At 32.2% G+C, this 18,582-nt stretch overlaps 1 protein-coding gene across 1 annotated transcript in view; it reads left to right on the forward strand.

Moving 5' to 3' along the window:
- The first annotated feature begins 15,471 nt into the window (after nt 1–15,471).
- LOC118196258 (NF-kappa-B inhibitor alpha-like) overlaps nt 15,472–18,582 on the forward strand; it is a 48,072-nt gene continuing 44,961 nt past the window's right edge. Inside the window, exon 1 of the mRNA XM_035367686.2 lies at nt 15,472–15,625. The gene's annotated coding sequence lies outside the window, so the exon portion shown is untranslated. The remainder of the gene's footprint in view (nt 15,626–18,582) is intronic.

Below are 18,582 nucleotides of genomic sequence, written 5' to 3' on the forward strand. Positions count from 1 at the left end.
TTACACTTTCAAGGTCATTGACTTCCGAAGCAAATTTCACGTTGATTGGAAGTTGATATTTCTATTTTCTTTGACGAAAATGACAACCAATAAAGAAATTCCTTTAGTTACGAGACAACTCATTATCAAATTGAGAGATGAAGGTAAAACTCTTCGTTATATTGGTAAAACCATTGGAAAACCATTTTCTAGTGTGCAAAGAGTTATTCAAAACTATCTTGACACTGGTAGTCTTGCTGTAAAACCAAGATGTGGGAGACCGAAGAAGCTAAAGCAGAGAGAAGAAAGAAAAATTCTTTTACGAATTAAACAAAATCCTAAACTTTCTGCTGCAAGCATTGCAAAAGACATTTTTTTAACTAGCAACAAGGAAATTTCTCCTGAAACTGTACGAAAAGTGCTGCGAAAGTCCGATTATTATGGACGCAAACCTAGATCTAAGCTATACGTTTCCGAGACAAATAGAAAGAAAAGAATTGCTTTTGCCAAAACATATTTAAACTCTTCGCAGGACTTCTGGAACAATGTAACTTGGTCAGATGAAAGTAAATTTACAATATTTAAAGTTAATGGCCACCCTATTGTATGGAGAAAACAAGAAACAGAACTGAATCTGAGAAATTTAAATCCAACTGTCAAACATGGAGTTGGCGGTGTGATGGTATGGGGATGTATGTCGTCGAAAGGAGTTGGAAATTTTCACATTATTGATAAAGTCATAGATAAGTAGGTTTATCTGGATATTCTGAAGAAACATCTATGAGACAGTGCCCGAAATTTAAACCTTTCTAATACCTTTATTTTTCAACAAGACAACGACCCGAAACATACAGCTAAAATTGTGAAGGAATATCTCCTCTATCACACTCCAAGACAGTTGCGTACTCCTTCACAGTCAACAGACCTCAATCCAATCGAACATTTGTAGGCAAAACTGGAGAAACGAATTCGAAAACACAATATTACGTCGCGAAATAAGCTAATTAGTAAATTGCAGGAAGAATGGGCGAAATTTACGTCGGATGACACTGAAAAACTAGTTCAGTCAATGCCAGACGTCTTCAAGCTGTTTTGAAGAATAAAGGATATCCTACAAAATAGTGAAGTAATGTAAAAAACTTATATTTTGCTTTTTTTTTTAAAGTGTACGCAGACTTATTGGAGGGAATTTCTGAGTTTTTTTGACAAAATATATTTTTGAAAAAATGTAGATACTATTACACTGATATTATTTACTTTTTATTTAGGCTTACAATTTTAGCTAATAGAAGAAAAAAAATGCAATGATTAAAATACATTTTTCTATGCTTTAAGTGTTTTTTTAATTTAAAATTTAGTCTGTACGCAGACTTTTGTGACTAACTGTAGATATCCTCTTCCAAAGTTAGAGAAAAGTTAAAGGTTCAACTATCAATTGTTTAGATAAGTATTGTAGGTTTTCCGAAAATATGGAAAGACTTAAGAAGATTTTTTTTTAATCGAATAAGTCGTATTTATGCAATGTTTTAATAGCTTTAGAATTTTTGCACACGTGGTATAGATAAGAAGAAATTAGTATTAGCTTTTTTAAGTTTGGGTAATATTCATGAATATTTAGAGATTTTCATTTAATAATTAATTTACTGCATGGTTAATATTAATCTGAAATCTAAGTTTGGTATATTTTACTTAAGGAAAAATTATAACGACAGATGTTCTCCAAAAGAAACGCAAGTTTCATGAATGAAATGGAAATTTTTAACTTCATTTCTATAAATTATGACCATAAAACCTTTTTGAAAGTTTAGAGTATCTGGGAATCTTTCTCGAGTTAAATTCAATTACTACCCAGATTCCTAAATTAAAAGCATCTCCAAGCAGTCAAATGACTTTCCCGTTCTAACTAACTCTATTTGAGAACTTATGTATATATTCTAAGAATTTCGTTTAAATCAAATCAGGTAGTTTAACTATTTTGGAATCTTACAGTTCTGTCTAATTAGTTTTAGACAGTGTTATGCATTTTTAGAATTTAAAATGCTTTCATGCACAATAATATTTTCATGAAGCAAATCAAGGAAGAATGCATATTTCATAAGATAATTGAAATCCTTGTGCACATGCATTTTTATGCCATATGCTTCTAGATATTAAATGATAAAATAGCATTAACTAAGATTTTATGGTGATGATATATATCTAATCAGGCTGGCGCTAGGTATTTTGCCGCCTGGTGCAACCTCTGAGGGTCCTAAGCTGTTGTCTGATGATACCCCATTAAATTCTTAAAAATTTCCCGCCGCTGAATTTTGTTACCCAATTCCTCTTCTAAATTCTAAAAATTTCGCTGCTTGGTTCGTCTCTGAATTCTAAAATTTTGCCGCTCTTAAATTCTGACGGCCTGTGCGACCGCACTGTTTGCACAGCTTTTGGATTTAATAAAAATTTCGTTATGTGATGAATAATATCGTCAAAGTTCTTATCATAATTTACAACTGTATGTAATTTAAAAGCTAAAAAATGACTATATTCCTACATCTGTTTTTGCAGAATCTTCGGGATATTCCGATATGGACTGTCCAGACGGTATAGTGGTTAGGGTAGCCTGCTGCGATACCGAAGGCAAGGGTTCGAATTCCGGAGAAGGCACGGATGTTTGTAAATGTGTAGTGAGTGTCCTTGCGGCATGGTGGCACTCTAAATACATGGAGAGCCGAAAGTCCTCTCGTGTATTTTGAGGGTAGAGAGGAGAGGTGGCAGACTCTCGGACCACCCTCAGGGTGATGTCCCTCAAAATTAGGGTGAAAGTTCTCCTTGAGCCGCTAGCATTCATTCTTCCATGAAACACATGGACAAGATAACGATAGTATTCAGATATGGGAATTTTCCTTAGGCAAAGAAAGTAGGGGAATGTGCAATTTATGTAATCATTGAAAAGCCTAAATGCATTTTAAGAAACAGGAAGAACAACAGGCTGTTAAGATATGAATTAAACGAAGAAATCGGAAGCAGTTCTGTTTTAAAAGGAGGAAAATATTTTCGGCTGGAGTTCTGAAAAAAAAAAAAAAAAAAAAAAATTCTTTCTTTCTTTTTTTCTTTTTTTTCTCCCTTTTTTTCTTTTTTCTTTCTTTCTTTCTTTCTTTTCTTTTTTTTTTCCTTTCTTTCTTTCTTTTTTTCTTTTTCTTTTTCTTTTTTTTTTTTTAAGTGCTGTTTCCCGACCTTAGAAAATAACTGATTTCACACATGTTCTTTATTTTACAGATAAATTTGGTTTTTTTGCAAATTTTACGGCAAAGGTACGAAACTTTTTATTTAGATAAGTTCAAATATGTTGAATATTTTACTCCATGGAGGCTATATAAAATGCTATATTTTGCTAATTACAGCCCTTTCAATCACAAGGCAGAAGTTGTTTGTACGAAACTGCCTAACGTTTTAAACGTTTTATAGCTGTAACTTTTATGATTAGAAACAATGTTTGAGAATATCTTTTCGAGTACTTTTTGTTACATAGCAAATAAATCAAAATATTTTTTTTTCCTTTCTATATTACGTGACAAAACTCGGAGACTGTTATTCAGTCTTCTTTTAACGTTTCAACTTCCCCAAGAGAAATGCTTGAAATTTTCTGTAGAATAATTGGCTTCATACGAGAATAAATACCAAACTATTCAAATCTTTCTGTTCTCAAGGAAACACTGAATACAGGTGCAATTAATAATTTTTAGCAACTATTTGTACTCAGCCTTCAATTTCCGGCGAACGGATTGGCTTCTTAGAAGTTTTCGTGATATCCTCCTGTGTAACGTGAGTAAAAGCCAGTTTCCCTTAGAAAATCCTCCGTGAAAAAATTTCTCCCCTCAAACAGACAGTTTTCGACTTTCGTGTGTATAATAAGTAATCCAATCTAGTCTCACTTGCCATCGGTTGCCGTGCAACTAGTTAACTAATTGGTCTGTCAAATGTATTAGAGCCTTCGACCTTCGTATGTATAAGTACTCAAATCTAGTCTCACTTGCCATCTGCTGCTGCGCAGCTAGTCAACTAATGGTCTGCCAAATGTATTGAACATTGCATTAAATTTAGTTTATATGAATATGGCAAAGCCCACGACGGCTATCGTCAAAGGCGGATAGATGCCACCATGGAGGGTTTTCTAAGGGAAACTGGCTCGTATTCAAGTTACACATGAGGAAACCACAAAAACCAGCCTGTTAGCTTCAGATCGAACGATCTTAACCACGGTCTTCAGTGGTCTTAATCATTCGAAATGCATAAAACAGTTTGATTTTAATCTGCCATATATTTAATTTCCCTCAAGCTTGTCACTGAAGTTCAGATGATTGAAAATGTCCAAGAAATTAATAAATGATTTTTCAGAAATGAAACTAGCACTGTGCAAATTTTAATAAATCAAGAATCCTTTAATATTTATTTATGGTGAATTTTACCATCAGTTTTATCCGTCACATTGTAAAATGTTAGGTTTGTCGATGAAATGAAACTATGAAGAAAAAGATTCCCTCGCGCCAGGATTCGAACTCAGGATATTCTGATAGTAGCCAGACTTGCTTTTCACCAATGCACGGAGAAAGACGTAGAAAATACTTTATGACGTTAGTTAACCACAGCATTATCTTATTAATTACCAAAAAGTTGTAGCTGATGAGAAAAAGAAAGTTAGGGAGGCACAGGAATTAAATGGACAAAGAAGAGAAAAACTTCAGCAGATACATTTTTTGTAAAGAATTATATATAGTCGAACAATTTTCTTTATGAAATTTCCAATACAAATGCTCATTTTAAGGTTAGACAATGCACTTTTTTACTCTCAAGAAAAGCTTATATTTATTTTTATTTTATTTAATTATTATTGTACCCTACAAGCAGGTGCTTATAATCCTGCAAACACTTATTTATAATACTTAATAACTAATCAGCCCCTACCAAAGTCATTAATGATTAGTTATTGATTCCCTGCCCTTTTTCGGGGGGGATGCTATAAACCATGGAGAGTAGTGGCGTAGAAATATATTTTTGCATAGCAGCCCACGAACTCTACTTACGCCACTCTTCACTTTAACGCAGTTGATTCGTTTGTTTGTGGTATTTTCCCCCACCCCTGTTACAGTGAACACTGAACCCCTGAACTCAACACTTGAACATGTGCATTGCACTTTAGGCTGTTAGCATCAAAATAAAGAGATTTGAGGAAACTGTGTGGCGAATGATACTAAGCCTAGTACGTAGCACTGCTGTATTTATCTTCTTGAAACAAATATATTAATAGCAAGTGTAGATGTAGTAGCAGCAAGTGATTAGTCGTTTTTGAACAAACGTAATAATAAGAAACTTATACACATGTCCAGAACTTAAAGATTTGTTATGACAAATTGTTACCCAGAATCAGACGAATGAATTTGTTGCGATCTGCATAGGTGAAATTATGCGCAGCAAAATGCCAAAGAATATGCAGATTACCGGGTATAGAGGTTTTATGGTATCGAGAACGCAGACGAAAAGTAAATTAGCACTAACAAGCAAACGAGGTTGTCTGAAATCCTGAAAGGGAAAGAATAAATTTTCAAACGTGAAATTTTTATCATGTCTAGAACACATCATTTCGATCAAGGTCAGTAGGCAAACAAGGTCAGGCTCTTTCAAATGCTCGAGTTCATTGACTTGACTGAACATACAAGAAGTGGGAGAAATTAACACATAAAGGGAGTAGGAAATAGTGTCTTCTACAGCAAACTAAGAGGTCGACCTTGATTTCGATGTTCAACTTTCCTGTAGTCGTTTCGCAGAAAAACTGGAAGTTGGAAGACTCCTCAGTCAGCAAAATACTGATTGAGTTTAGAATCGTAAAAGATATATATATTATTTCTTTCAGCAGCATTACAAAAGACTGAAATCTGCTCCAAACGCTCTGGGGGAGGTCCTCATCTTACACTGCGATTATATAAAAAATGCTTAGTGATATGCGCTTAGACAGGATCTGAGACAGGATGATGCAAGGGACATCATAGAATTATTCCTTTGGCGGCACTGCGCAAATAAAAATTTTAAAGATAAATATAGAATTCTCTCATCTCTTAATTAGCCATTTAAAAGTTAAAGCATCCGTACAGTTAAAAAATATACTCATAATCATAGCTACTCTAGGCTTTACTTAATTTTCAGGTATTTGCGACAAATGGGTACTGCCTTTCGAGAATACTTTGGGCTTAATGACAATAAAATTAAATTAGAATTGGATTCAAATATGTGAACCAATCTTCCCAGATTCGAAACCAGGTTAAATTACCTATAGTTTTGTTGAACATACTTGGCTACTGGAGACCAAAGGAGATAAAATATGTAAAGCTTGGTTACAGACGTAATAATCCAGATAATATTCGAAATAATAATTCCTTAAAAGCTAATTATTATTTAGTTGTTTTCATTTTATATCAATAGATGGCGCCAGTAACTTAATTTCCTTGTTATCGCCTGAGCCCAGGCTTCTCTTTCATTATTTGCACTTTTTCAGCTGAAGAAGCAGGTTCTGTATTTAAACCTTCGAAACTACAAATTCAAATTTATGAATTGTTCTACAAATTTATGAATATTACGCTGATTCTTGCCGTCTTAACACCTCCAGACTTCAGCTTCAACTGTTATTTTGACAATTTATATGTTTCTTTAACATTTTCGTTATTTTCGCCAATTTTTTATGGTTAATTTTTAAAATCAAAATCACATTTTCAGGAGGGTGCAACTGCACCTTCCTGCACCTCGCTGGCTACGCCCATGTTTAGTGATAACATCTAAACGCAACCGGCTGTTCATTTTATTCTTATTGTTTTCTATTTATTATTATTGTGTTCTATGATTATTATTGTTTTCCTTTCTTACTTTACCTATTGTTATTACTTTCTCTACTGTTTTCAATTTAGTTTAAAAATGTGCACTGTAAATAGAATCGATTAATCCATTACGTAATGATATAGTGCATCTCTTGTAAAAATTATTTCCTTATTTTTACCTCATTGCATATTTTATTTTCTACATAATTTTACATAAACTGTCCAAAATTTAACTAAATTTTAACTTTGTTCTAATTCAAAAATAAATAAGAAGAAACAAAGAAATAAAACGTAAATAATAAAAAATAAAACTAAGAATTAATAAAAAGAAAACAAAAGAAAAAAGTATGAAAGCTTTCAGAATTTATATTACTCCCTAACGAACTTTTTTTTTTCTTTCTTCCCCCCCCCCCATTTACAGGTACATGCACGTTTTGAGAGCATTTAGGCTAACGTTACATTGTGCTAAAAATATTTAAAAACTGCATATCTTTAGAAATTTTATTGCATGAACTTTTTTCTTCTAATTTATTTGTCTGTTATTTGTAATAATATATGCAGAATAATCAAATTATAGAGAACACTTTACTTATTACACAGATTCTCTTACACTTACTCCCGGCACACATAAACACCGCACCACACATGAACAAGCAAACCAAGGCAGAGGGGAACGATTAAAAAATATGAAGTTGATTTTATTGCATGGTGGATGGTGTTTCAAATCATTTAATTCTCTTTATATACTGTTTTATAAATTTCATAAATATAAATGTTTTACAATTTTATAAATCTTAATTTGCATAAAAACTGATTTGTGCGTACAACTGTTTAATCTTACTATCCGAATTGTTAAATTGCTTAATAAAAAACATTTCACCATAAAACGAATCGAGTGTGATATTCTTCTGACCAGATTACGAAACAGAAGATGAAACACTTTAAACTTGCAGCCTTCTATGAGTGTCACATGAATTTTTCTCTTTAATAATTCCATTGGCTAAAGGCAGACTTCGCTCGCGTCCTCGTTTGGACGACCTTTCGTTCGCGACGTGCGTTTCGGTGTGTCATTTGTGTCGCTAGAGTAGTCTTGTGGACGCACCTTTACGTTAGTTAATGCGTTTACGCTAGTTAATGCGTCTAAGTTTTTGCAGAACATCTCGCGAAATTGAAATAGTAGCTGCAATAGAAACCCAAATCGGAAACGGATATCTTTTTAGTTCAAAAAATCACTATTTTTGGACGGTTTTCCCGGTTTCAGTCGAAGAATCCCGAATATTTTTTTGACCTCGACATTTGAATTACTTAGAACAGCGGTCTCAAATACTAACAGCATGTGGGCCGTATGTAAGATCTAAAAACAGCTGACTGACGAGAATTTTTTTTCTTTGATAATATTTTTAAAAAAAATAATTATATTTAAAATTTTTTTACTACATATTTATCAGAACATAAGTAAACAATAATAATAAAATCTCAGAAAAAATTCAAATTTATATTTACTTTCTGTGGGAAATCTAAGGTTTGGTAAGCGTAAAACATTTCTTGCAGGTTACACATTTTAATCCAAATATACTATTGACAGCTAAATACTAAATTCTTAGAATGGCATGTCTTTCAAATAATTCTAACACGTTTAATTAATGGTTTAATTTAAAGTATAATATATAATTAATAAAACTATTAATATTATTAGTACCAAACTAGTCCCTTTCTCTTATTTATTAAAATTTTCTTGTACGCATAAAAAAAAATTAGGTTTGCAAAATTTCTTTATTTCTTGCCTGTAGCCCTGATGACGTTTCGATTCTGCGATGGCGAAACATCCGATGGCGTTTCGATTCTGATAAAGTTTGTAGCCTTGGAGAGAAATTGCTAGAAATTATCTTCATGACGGATTGCGGATGCTCATCGGTCAATCAGTTTTTTTTTTTTTTTTTAAATTAATTTTCAACTGTGAAGAAAAGCTATTCACATGTAAATGCATTCCCGAATAAAATTATTAGTCTTAGTACAAAAATTCGTAACTGGGCTTTTATGTTTTTTGACAAGTACGAATAAAAGTTAATAAAATCTATAATTTTCAAATATTTGAATAAGATTTATATCTCATTGTAAATTAATTAGATCCATTTATAAATTTTCTGGTACGTTATTCATGTTCATTTTTAATGGAGAGGAAAATAAGGCAAACTAAGGCAAACCCGGACTTCAAATGACCAAAATATTCGAAAATTTTGCAATACGTTGTTTGTAACAAAGGTATAAATTATATGTCTTTGCAGGCTGCATAAAATTGCTTCGGGGACCGCCGGTTTCAGACCACTGATGTCGAACTATATATGCTCAAAGACTAATCGTCTGTGTGACGTCTGTGATATATATATATACCGTAGAAAGCATGGGTGCTTGTAAATGTATAGTGTCTGTGCGACATGGCGGCACTCTAAATGTGCGGCTAGCCGAAAGTCCTCCCGAAAAATTAGTTGTAGGGAAAGAGCGGTGGGAGACCCTAGAACCCGTCCCCCCGGGATGCTGTCATCAAAAGTGGGGGGCGGAACTAAACAAAGTGGTGCTGTCACCTGTAATGTGCTCAAGGCTATTTCCAACGACAGGCGCAATCTTGCACTCTTTGCCACGATGAATTTCGAGGGCTTGTTCTGTTGTTATCGTCAAACAAGTGTGATAAGTCACAATAACATAACAACAACAACTTACATATATGTTTAGTTTTTAATCTGATTTACTTAAATAAAACGTATTTGATTTGTGATATATCTAACTGAAAACATAAAATATATTTATGAACTTGCACTAGCTGTATGTCATGAAAATCATTACATATCTGTTTTCATAACTATTTTAGGCGTCTGGCCGCATATATACGGCTAGTTATTCAATAATAGAAATTGCTTGTTTTGACAACTCATCTTGAGACGGGAGGCGTTTCCACGCAAAATGCAAATCACGCGCATTGTGCTCTGAGATACTGCGAATAAATTAAATGAATCAACGCGGCTGAAATTTTTCTCACGTACTGTCATAGAAATTTCAGTTAGTGAAACCAAATGTGAACTAAACTGAAACTTCCGGAAAGCGAAGATTACGAAAACAGAGACGACCTTACCTTACAATGCACAAGATCTGGAAAAAAAAAAAAAAAAAAACTGCAACTCGTAGCAAGTAATCGAAACTAATGAGCATCGTTTTTAATGTGCAATTGCTGTCGTCGTTCTGCGTCACGCCATTTGCGTCGTCACCGTTATAGGTTTGCCCTCTTTTAAGCACAGTTACGTTTTTTAAACTTATTTTATTTCAATTTATTGATAATTCTAGCCCAAGGAATCCCAAAATTTTTCTTGCAAATGGATTCCGTTTAGCATAATGATTTTCTTCATCGAGCCCGTTAAATTTTCTGCGTAGTACACAGCATGCAACATAATACGAATACTTTCACATAAATAAGCTAACAATTAGTCTACGAATAAGAACAAAAGTTTTGAAACAACAGTTTATTCGATTTATGTTTTATTGTTTTTAACACAAAAGGCACTAGCCCAGAAGAGCTATTAATTTCGTTTTGGCATTTTGCGTCGAAAACTTTAAAAGTCTGAATCACTTTTCAAATTGCTGCCACCAAATATTAGAGACCAGCATTATATTTAAGGAAATTAAATAATGAAGAATCTGCATAAATGTATCTGTTTCTTGCATTGTGATAAAACAACGGTACCTAGAGCCATCCAATTTTGAATAATGTAAGTCTCCACCAGAATATGGGCATCTGGAAGCCCAAATTTGGGATTTGGTTCATTATATATTTCCTATTTTGTAAAGAATAAATTAAGAAACCGAAAAAAATTTATTTAAGAAACAAAAAAAAAAAAAAAAAAAAAAAAAAAAAAAGCATTTTTATCTCCAGCTTGAGAGAGTGTGTGTAGGAAATTCTCAAGATATGCTCTTTTTAAATTATTTTGCAACACTGCTGTTGAATTGAATTTTATGATTTAAGTGCGAAGAACATTATATTTAATAAATTATGATAGCACACAAAAAGCTAAAAAAAATGCTCTTTTGGGCATTACATTAAATATGAAAGCTTTCAGGTTCTTTTTTTTTTTTTTTTTTTTGTATTATCATTATTTTTAATTTTACATATATAAGTAAGTTTTAAGAAATAAAAATCACAGATTCTAATTGCACTTAAATTCAGTTCTAATAAATGGGATGGATCAAGATCTTAATTATCTGAACTTCGACTTTATACAGTTTCCTTCCCATTAAAAATGAACATGAGTAATGTATCAGAAAAATCTATAAATGAAGCTCATTAATTAACCAGTGTGATATAAATCCTATTCAATGATTTAAAGGTACAGATTTGATTAAGTTTTATTCGTACATGTCAAAAATTAAGTAAACTCAGTTACGAATTTTTGCACTAAGAATAATCGCTTTGTTCGAAAATACAGTGATATGGTTGGTGCTTTTCACAGTTGAAAATTAATAAGAAAATAAGCCGCTTGACAGATGAGTATCTAGGTACAATGCGTGCTGAAAGTAATTCTAGTAATTTCTTTCCAAAGCTACAGACTTTATCAGATCGAAACGCCATCAGATGTTACACAGAAATATTAGTACTTTAATTTTTCCCTCGAAGAAAAATTTAGCAAATAAAAAATAGGGGTATTTATTATTTAACCTTAAATTTTTCACCACTTGATAAATTTTCTGTTCATAAATTAAATAATTTTTTTGAAGTTTAAATTAAAATACGTTGTTTAATGATTAATTAAGCATACTAAAATTATTTGAAAGGAATGTTAGTGTAATAATTTAATATTTAGTTGTCAGTATATTATTTGAATTACCAAGGGCAACCAATAAAAAATATCTTACCGACTTTAGATTTCAGATTAGAAAATAAATATAAATTTGAATATTTTCGTTTGTGATATTATTATTATTATAATTTACGTAAGTTTTGATAAGTATTTAGTGAGTGAAATTTAAAATTTATTAAAAATATTTTTATTTTGTTAATAAAATCCTTCTTTTTGATGGAAAAAAAATTCGCCCGTCAGCTGCTTGCAGATCGTGCATTCGACCTTCAAAAATAAATATTAGATTATTTTACAGAATTCTTTATATAAAGAGTGTAGCATTTTCAGAACGACATTGGGGCCATTTAATTACTGTTTAAAATGAAGAGAGTATTTTTTTAGATGTTTGATGTAATACCCCTTTTTTTTTTCTGAACTATAAGTCTGTATCTTGATTTTCTATGATATATGGGTTTTTCATTAAATTTCCAGTTGTATTGATTTTCATCCTCTTCCACTAGTATCCAAATTCCATCAATCGTGGTGGGTTTGTTCTCAGAAAGAGCTCTTTTCTAGAGACCAAGGCACAATAGTCCATACGTGAAACATCAGAACACTTCGCAGGAATGTTTTGAAAATGCATATATGTAATAAGCATATCAGTTTTCATTTTTAACTTCCTTGTAGGAAGTAAAAAGGAAGTATTGTAATCGCGAAAAGTTTCAGGCATCATATTTCAACGAAAATATCCATTTTGACCGCTATCGAATGCAATTTAACGATGTTTTTGCGTGACGTCTATACGTAAGACAGAATAAAAGACTCTTTTTCTCCAAAAAAATTTTAGAACTGGTTTAAAATGAATTCTGAAGATAATTTTTCGTGGCGTCTGTACGTACGTATCTCGCATAACTCAAAAACGAGTAACAGAACGTTGAAATTTTGTATATAGGACTGCTATAACATGTAGATGTGCTCCTCGTATTTTGGTTACAATTCGTCCGCACCAAAAGTATATAAATATATGTATGTAATGATTTTAAAATGCGTAGATAAAGGTACTGGAAAACTTTAACGGCTTGCGATACTGCGTAGATGACCGAGAAGAGCGTAGTGCGGCAGAGTGGAAAGCATGGTAACGCAAATTTAGCACAACGTATCTTGAAAAATCACAATCTTTATTTTTTCCACGCATATCAAATCATCCTTTTTCAGACAAAATGTTTTCTGATTATATTTGAATACATAAATTGTATTTTGAATTAGAAAGTCATCTTAGTAATAAGCAGCAGCAGCATGGTTTAAAAGCGTCTTGCCAGCACGAGAGCTATGCGGGAAAAGGGCAGAGTATCATAGAACTTCAGAGGAAGAAGGGTGGAATTGGGAAAGTTTCAATTCAGAGTTTTGGTTTACAATTAATTTGATTGGACAAAGAGGCATCTGCATTAAAACGTTACGTAAGATAGAAAAATCTGGAACCTGTGAGAAGATTTGAATTTAGGGGCAGAGTATCAAATTTAGAATGTTAGTTTTGAGGTCGCCAATTATTTTTTTGAAAGAGCTATCATATTTTGTTATATCTTACATGTATATATATATATATATCCCCTCTGTTACCCGGCTCTGTGATTTCAGTTTCTTTACTCTTATATGTTTTTAAGATGTACATTTTTTGCTTTAAAATGATTGAATTATGTTGTTCTTATCTTCCGGTTAAGGTTTTTATGCCTTTTGTAAATCTGCATGCAATATTTGTGGAGTTATCAACAATTTAAAAGTTGTTTAAGTGCAGCTAAGCCTAATTATTTTTGCGATGGCGGACATGTTTGTTTACATTTCAAACTTGGCAAAATAGCAGATTTGTTGCCAATCTAGAGAAAGTAAGCTTCGCAACAACAAAGTTAACGCCTTCTTTTATTATTGCGAATTAAATCATGTTTAATCCACTCTGGAATTTATTCGAGGAAATAAGTGTTTAAGATTTACTTTGTAATTTTTAATATAGATATTTTGAGTTTTTATGTATTTTTGCTTTGTCTGGAAGTGAGAACTGAATTAATTGAATGAGAAATACTGAATCGTCTGTGAAAAACTGTTTCTTTTTTATTTTGTTTACTTAATTTCTTTTATACATCGTTTTAAGTTTATTATAGTATTTGAATAGAACATGTGGAAGCGATTAGATAATTCTTCAAATGATATACATTTATATGCATTGAGTTATAATATGGATGAAATGTAACGCTGTTAAGTGAACCTAGCGCCAGAGTGTCGCTATGGTAAACAAACAGAGTGAATTTTAAAGAATGCATTTATTCTATTGTGGCTTATTCGCTGTCGGCGAAGTAGATTTAATTCAATCCAATAATTTAAAATAAAATGCAAGAAAAAATGCATATAATTTAATATTCCGTACAAGGAAGTAATGTGGTGTACACATCAGATTTTTTTTTTTTTTTTTCCCAAGGAATGCAGAGGTACTTTTTGAAGTATGACTTGTTGCTTTGTCTTGAGGAAGTTTTACTCTTTGAGAGTCACTGGAACATAGAAATGGAATTTCTTCTGTGAATATCGAGCTTAAGACTTTTCATTAGATAGAAGGTAAGGTTGAGTTGATTTGAAAAAAAAAATTTTTTTCCTGCTCTGCTAATTCTTAATTTCGCATTGTAAGAGAACTCTGTGACAATCATAAACCCCTTACTGAAACTTTCTTTGTATTGACGGAACCAAGTTTGTACATTTTTTCATTTCCTTTTCGATAATAAATAACCCTTTTTTTTTGTTTGTCATTTAAGTAAACCCATGCTTCATGAAGGATTACAATGTATTTTCAATTTATCTCCTGCTAAATTGTTTTCATACAGGGTTCTACAAATTATTCAGCGTTGAGCCACATGCTTCCGCAAAAGCTGGTGAATATTATGTTTTTTTTTATCATATTTTAATTGTAAATCTTGTCTGATTATTTTATTTATTGTTGCTACAGTTGTAATAAAAGTCGTTACAATTGATTTGCAAGTTTTCTGTGGTTACAAACGATTTAACTTTAGAAATATTGGAAACAATTCGTATCTTTTTCGGATATTCGTCGTTGGAGTCTTATTTCCATGTAGAAGTAATGATGGTTTTCCTCTTTCCGATTCATAATGTTGCTTATTTCGCGTTTAGAAATTTTTATACCATGCATTTCACAACGTTTCTGAATTATGGAATAGGAATATTTCTCATTGGAAAGCGAAAAAATATATTCTGCAATCAACAGCTTGTTTACATGCGACAGTTTGAAACAAGAATAAATTTAAAAGAAGCAGACAATATTTCTCATTTAAAATAATGAGCTGTTGGCAGAATTTTTTTTCAAAATATTTCTTTTTATATATATATATATATATATATTTTTTTTAATTCAATATCGAAATCGATCTAAAATTGTGTAAACACTTTATATAATTCTCATCAATAATTTCCATTATATACTGAAATGAATCAAAAAGTGGAACAAACGCGTGCCTTCGATTCTGTAAATGGGCCCCCGTGATTTTACTCACCTGCTCTTCCATTTGAAAAAAAAACAGGCTTTCTTACAACATGGCGAGTTGCAAAGTAAGTGTGAATACTTATATTCATATCGCTTTCGGGCTCAAATATCACTTGAAGGTAAGAAAGGTTAAATATTTAAGAGAGATGAAAACGGGAAGTCCCTTTTTGTTTGTTCACACCAAGGTCATTTCGCTGCTTACCAGGCAAGTATAAATTCGCCAAGTTTGGCGCTACAGAAACAATTCTAGCATCCACGCCGCCGTTCCACGATGATGGCTCGGCAATAGGGATTTTCCCTAACTAAATTCAAACCAAAACCAAACTGTCTCCGCTGTGTACTTCAGATAAAACACGCGCTTATCAGCTGATCCAGATATTATGGCAGTGGTATATATAATCAGTATTCTTTCGTGAGCGTACACTTTTCAAACAACGGTAAGTCTTTGGAAGCTCTCTAACTGATCATTGCATATTCATTCTCTTCAAATTTTTAGTGCATTTATGAGGTTTATTATTTCTTTTTTTAAGTAAATTTTGCAATTAAAATTTTCTTTTAAAAATGTTTTTCAATATGCGTTTATATATTATCGCATTGCGTATTTTACTGTGCAACATTTTTATGTGCGAAATAGTGCATTTTTAGTTTTGATGACAGATTCAAATTTATATCTTTATAATATTTCTCAAAAGATTTCATTTTTAAATATAATTAAAAAAATAATATAAAAATAAAATAAAATTCCTTCTGTTCGCTATTATCAGGTTTTTAAAACTTCATTTTATTAGGTATTAGTTATTTATGTTACTAAACTGTATTTTTCTTCTTTATTTCGTTAATATAAAATCAAACACATTTGATTCTACTAACAATAAAGTAATTACTTTAATTTACTAACAGTATAACTAATAATTTAACTACTAAGTTTACTTACTTGAAACACACGTACATTTATGCAAATTCTTCATTATTTAATTTCTTTAAGACAGGGCGATAATATTTGGTGGCAATAATGTAAAAAGTGATGCGTCGTTTACAGTGAATCGACGCAAAATGCCATTTCCAGATCAACGCTCCTTTGAGCTAAAAAAAAGTTCTAGAAAAGTAATTGATAGTTCGTATGGAAAATTTTTATTTTAAATTAATCCGACCTTTGCTAATGTGAATGTCCTTGAAGAATTTGAAAAGCTCTCTTTTCCTTCTTTTAACGTAAACATATGAGGTAAATGCACAAATTGAGCTCTGTTTTTCCTGGGAATTCTGGAATATTGCGGAAATTTACCTAGCTTTCTTTTTGGTGCCTAAAATCCAATAGAAAGTAAAAAATTTCAGGCTTGTTTCAAGCGCACCTATTCGTAAATCGAGATATCTTACTTCTTTTAAAAGTGATAGCTTTAAATGCTAAAATATTTTCTCGCAGTCTTTATGGAAAATCATTGCCATTCAATCAAATTCAAGCCATTTAAGCAAATCTTGATTATTTTTATGCAGGATGTCTTCTTTTTTCAGAGAAAATTATTAAAAACCTTTGATGTAATACAGCTCATAATTTATTATTAACATTAAAATTTCGGAATGTAGTTATAAATTTTTTAAACCGCCATGAAATTTTTTGCCTGGGGAAAACAAACAAACCAAAAAAAAAAAAAAAAAAAAAAAAAAAGAAAAAGAAAAAAGAAAAGAAAAGAAGAAAAAAAAGTTATTCTTTGCAAATAATCTTCATAGATTACAGCTTTAAGTTCGTCAGAAATGTTTCAATTTTGGGGTTAGGTTATTTCATTAAGGCAAAGCTACCATCGGCGTAAGGTGTGTATTTAATTATGGCAAAGCACACGAGGGCTATCTGCCTAAGGGGAGGGATGCCTTCGTGGAGGACTTTCTAAGGGAAACTGGCTCGTATACACGTTACACATGGGGAAAACCACGAAAACGCCCATGCAGCCAGCCCGTTCGCGGGATTCGAACCTCGGACCGAACTACCAGTGTTCAGCGACTTTACCGCTCGGCCGCTGGTGGGCTCTCCATCGGCGTAAGGGTAAGGATATCTTCGTAAGGGAAACTGGCTTGTGTTCATGTTACGCATGGGGAAGCCACGAAAGCGCTCACATAGCCAGTCTATTCGCTAGGGTGTGGATCTGGGTCGAACTACCAGTGTTCACCGATTTTACTACTCTGCCACTAGTGGGTCCATTCATAGGTGAGGAACATGCGAAAAATACTGTAATGAAAGTGGTGCACTTATATTAGTCTAGATAAAATGTCATTAATGTAACGTGAAAAAAAAAAAAAAGGATTTTTTTTTCCTTCTAAAACATAAAGTTTTAATTTACATTTTGTAATGACTTAAGCAATTACATGTATGGTAGTTTCTAAGCGTGAAGTCAAAACTAATATTATGTAATCTCTTCGAAATTTTCTGAAAATTATCATTCATCCATATATTTTACAATGCATGTTTCGTTATTAAGCTATGCCGGTTTTCCATTTGAAGTTTTAAACAACATTTCTGAAGACCTAGCACTGAATATTTTCAGTTAACTTAGTACCTTCTTTCGGTTGAAAAGAATGTGACGAATCTATTTAATATTTCACATCTTCCACAGTTGTCGTATCGGGAAAGATGGCTATAGTTGCTTACCTTCAGCGTAAGAGTTGTAAAGAACTTGAATGGGACTTAAGTTCTTTGATAGTAGTCCATTGTAAGAGTAACGGGTTAAACAGAACAGGTCTGTACTTGCCTATGAATCATAGTGCGTACTCGTATGCCTTACGTTTATTCGTTTAACAGACGAACATGCTAATACTTATCTGTATATCACAATGTAACTTTCTTGTTATCTATCTGCGAAACGGAGAGCAGCCCTGAATATTTCAAAAGATACTGGATTTTTATGGAAACTGGCGAAACGGAAAACAGCCCTGAATATTTCAAAAGATACTGGATTTTTATGGAAACTGAAAAGACGCTTTAATTTATAATCGAAATAAGCCTTCTAGTACGTATAGTCCTGCATAGAAATTACTTGTAAGCCTATATTTCATAATAAACTACAAAATTAATCTGTAATCTATGCCATTTTCTTCGTAAGTTTTGTAAACTGGCTATTTCTTATATAAAGCTTGTTGGAACCACACGTAAGCAAAATATTTGAATGGTTTGCAGATTCCTTTTTTAGGTTTCAGAATATAATATGTAATCATAAATGAGAATTCTTCTTCGAGCTAGTAGAAAAGCTACTAAAACTGCTCTAACCGGAATTCATCTTTGAACCTTTGATGTTAAATCTATAACATTTAATTGCTAAATAATGCAAATAGTGTAAAAGATTAGGTTATGTAAAATTTTAATAAAATGGAATCTTTTCTCTCTATGTGTACCTTCTCGAGCAATATG

This window comes from Stegodyphus dumicola, chromosome 1, assembly GCF_044657685.1.
Source record: "Stegodyphus dumicola isolate Sdum_Otavi_A_Nest chromosome 1, ASM4465768v1".
Taxonomy (NCBI): domain Eukaryota; kingdom Metazoa; phylum Arthropoda; class Arachnida; order Araneae; family Eresidae; genus Stegodyphus; species Stegodyphus dumicola.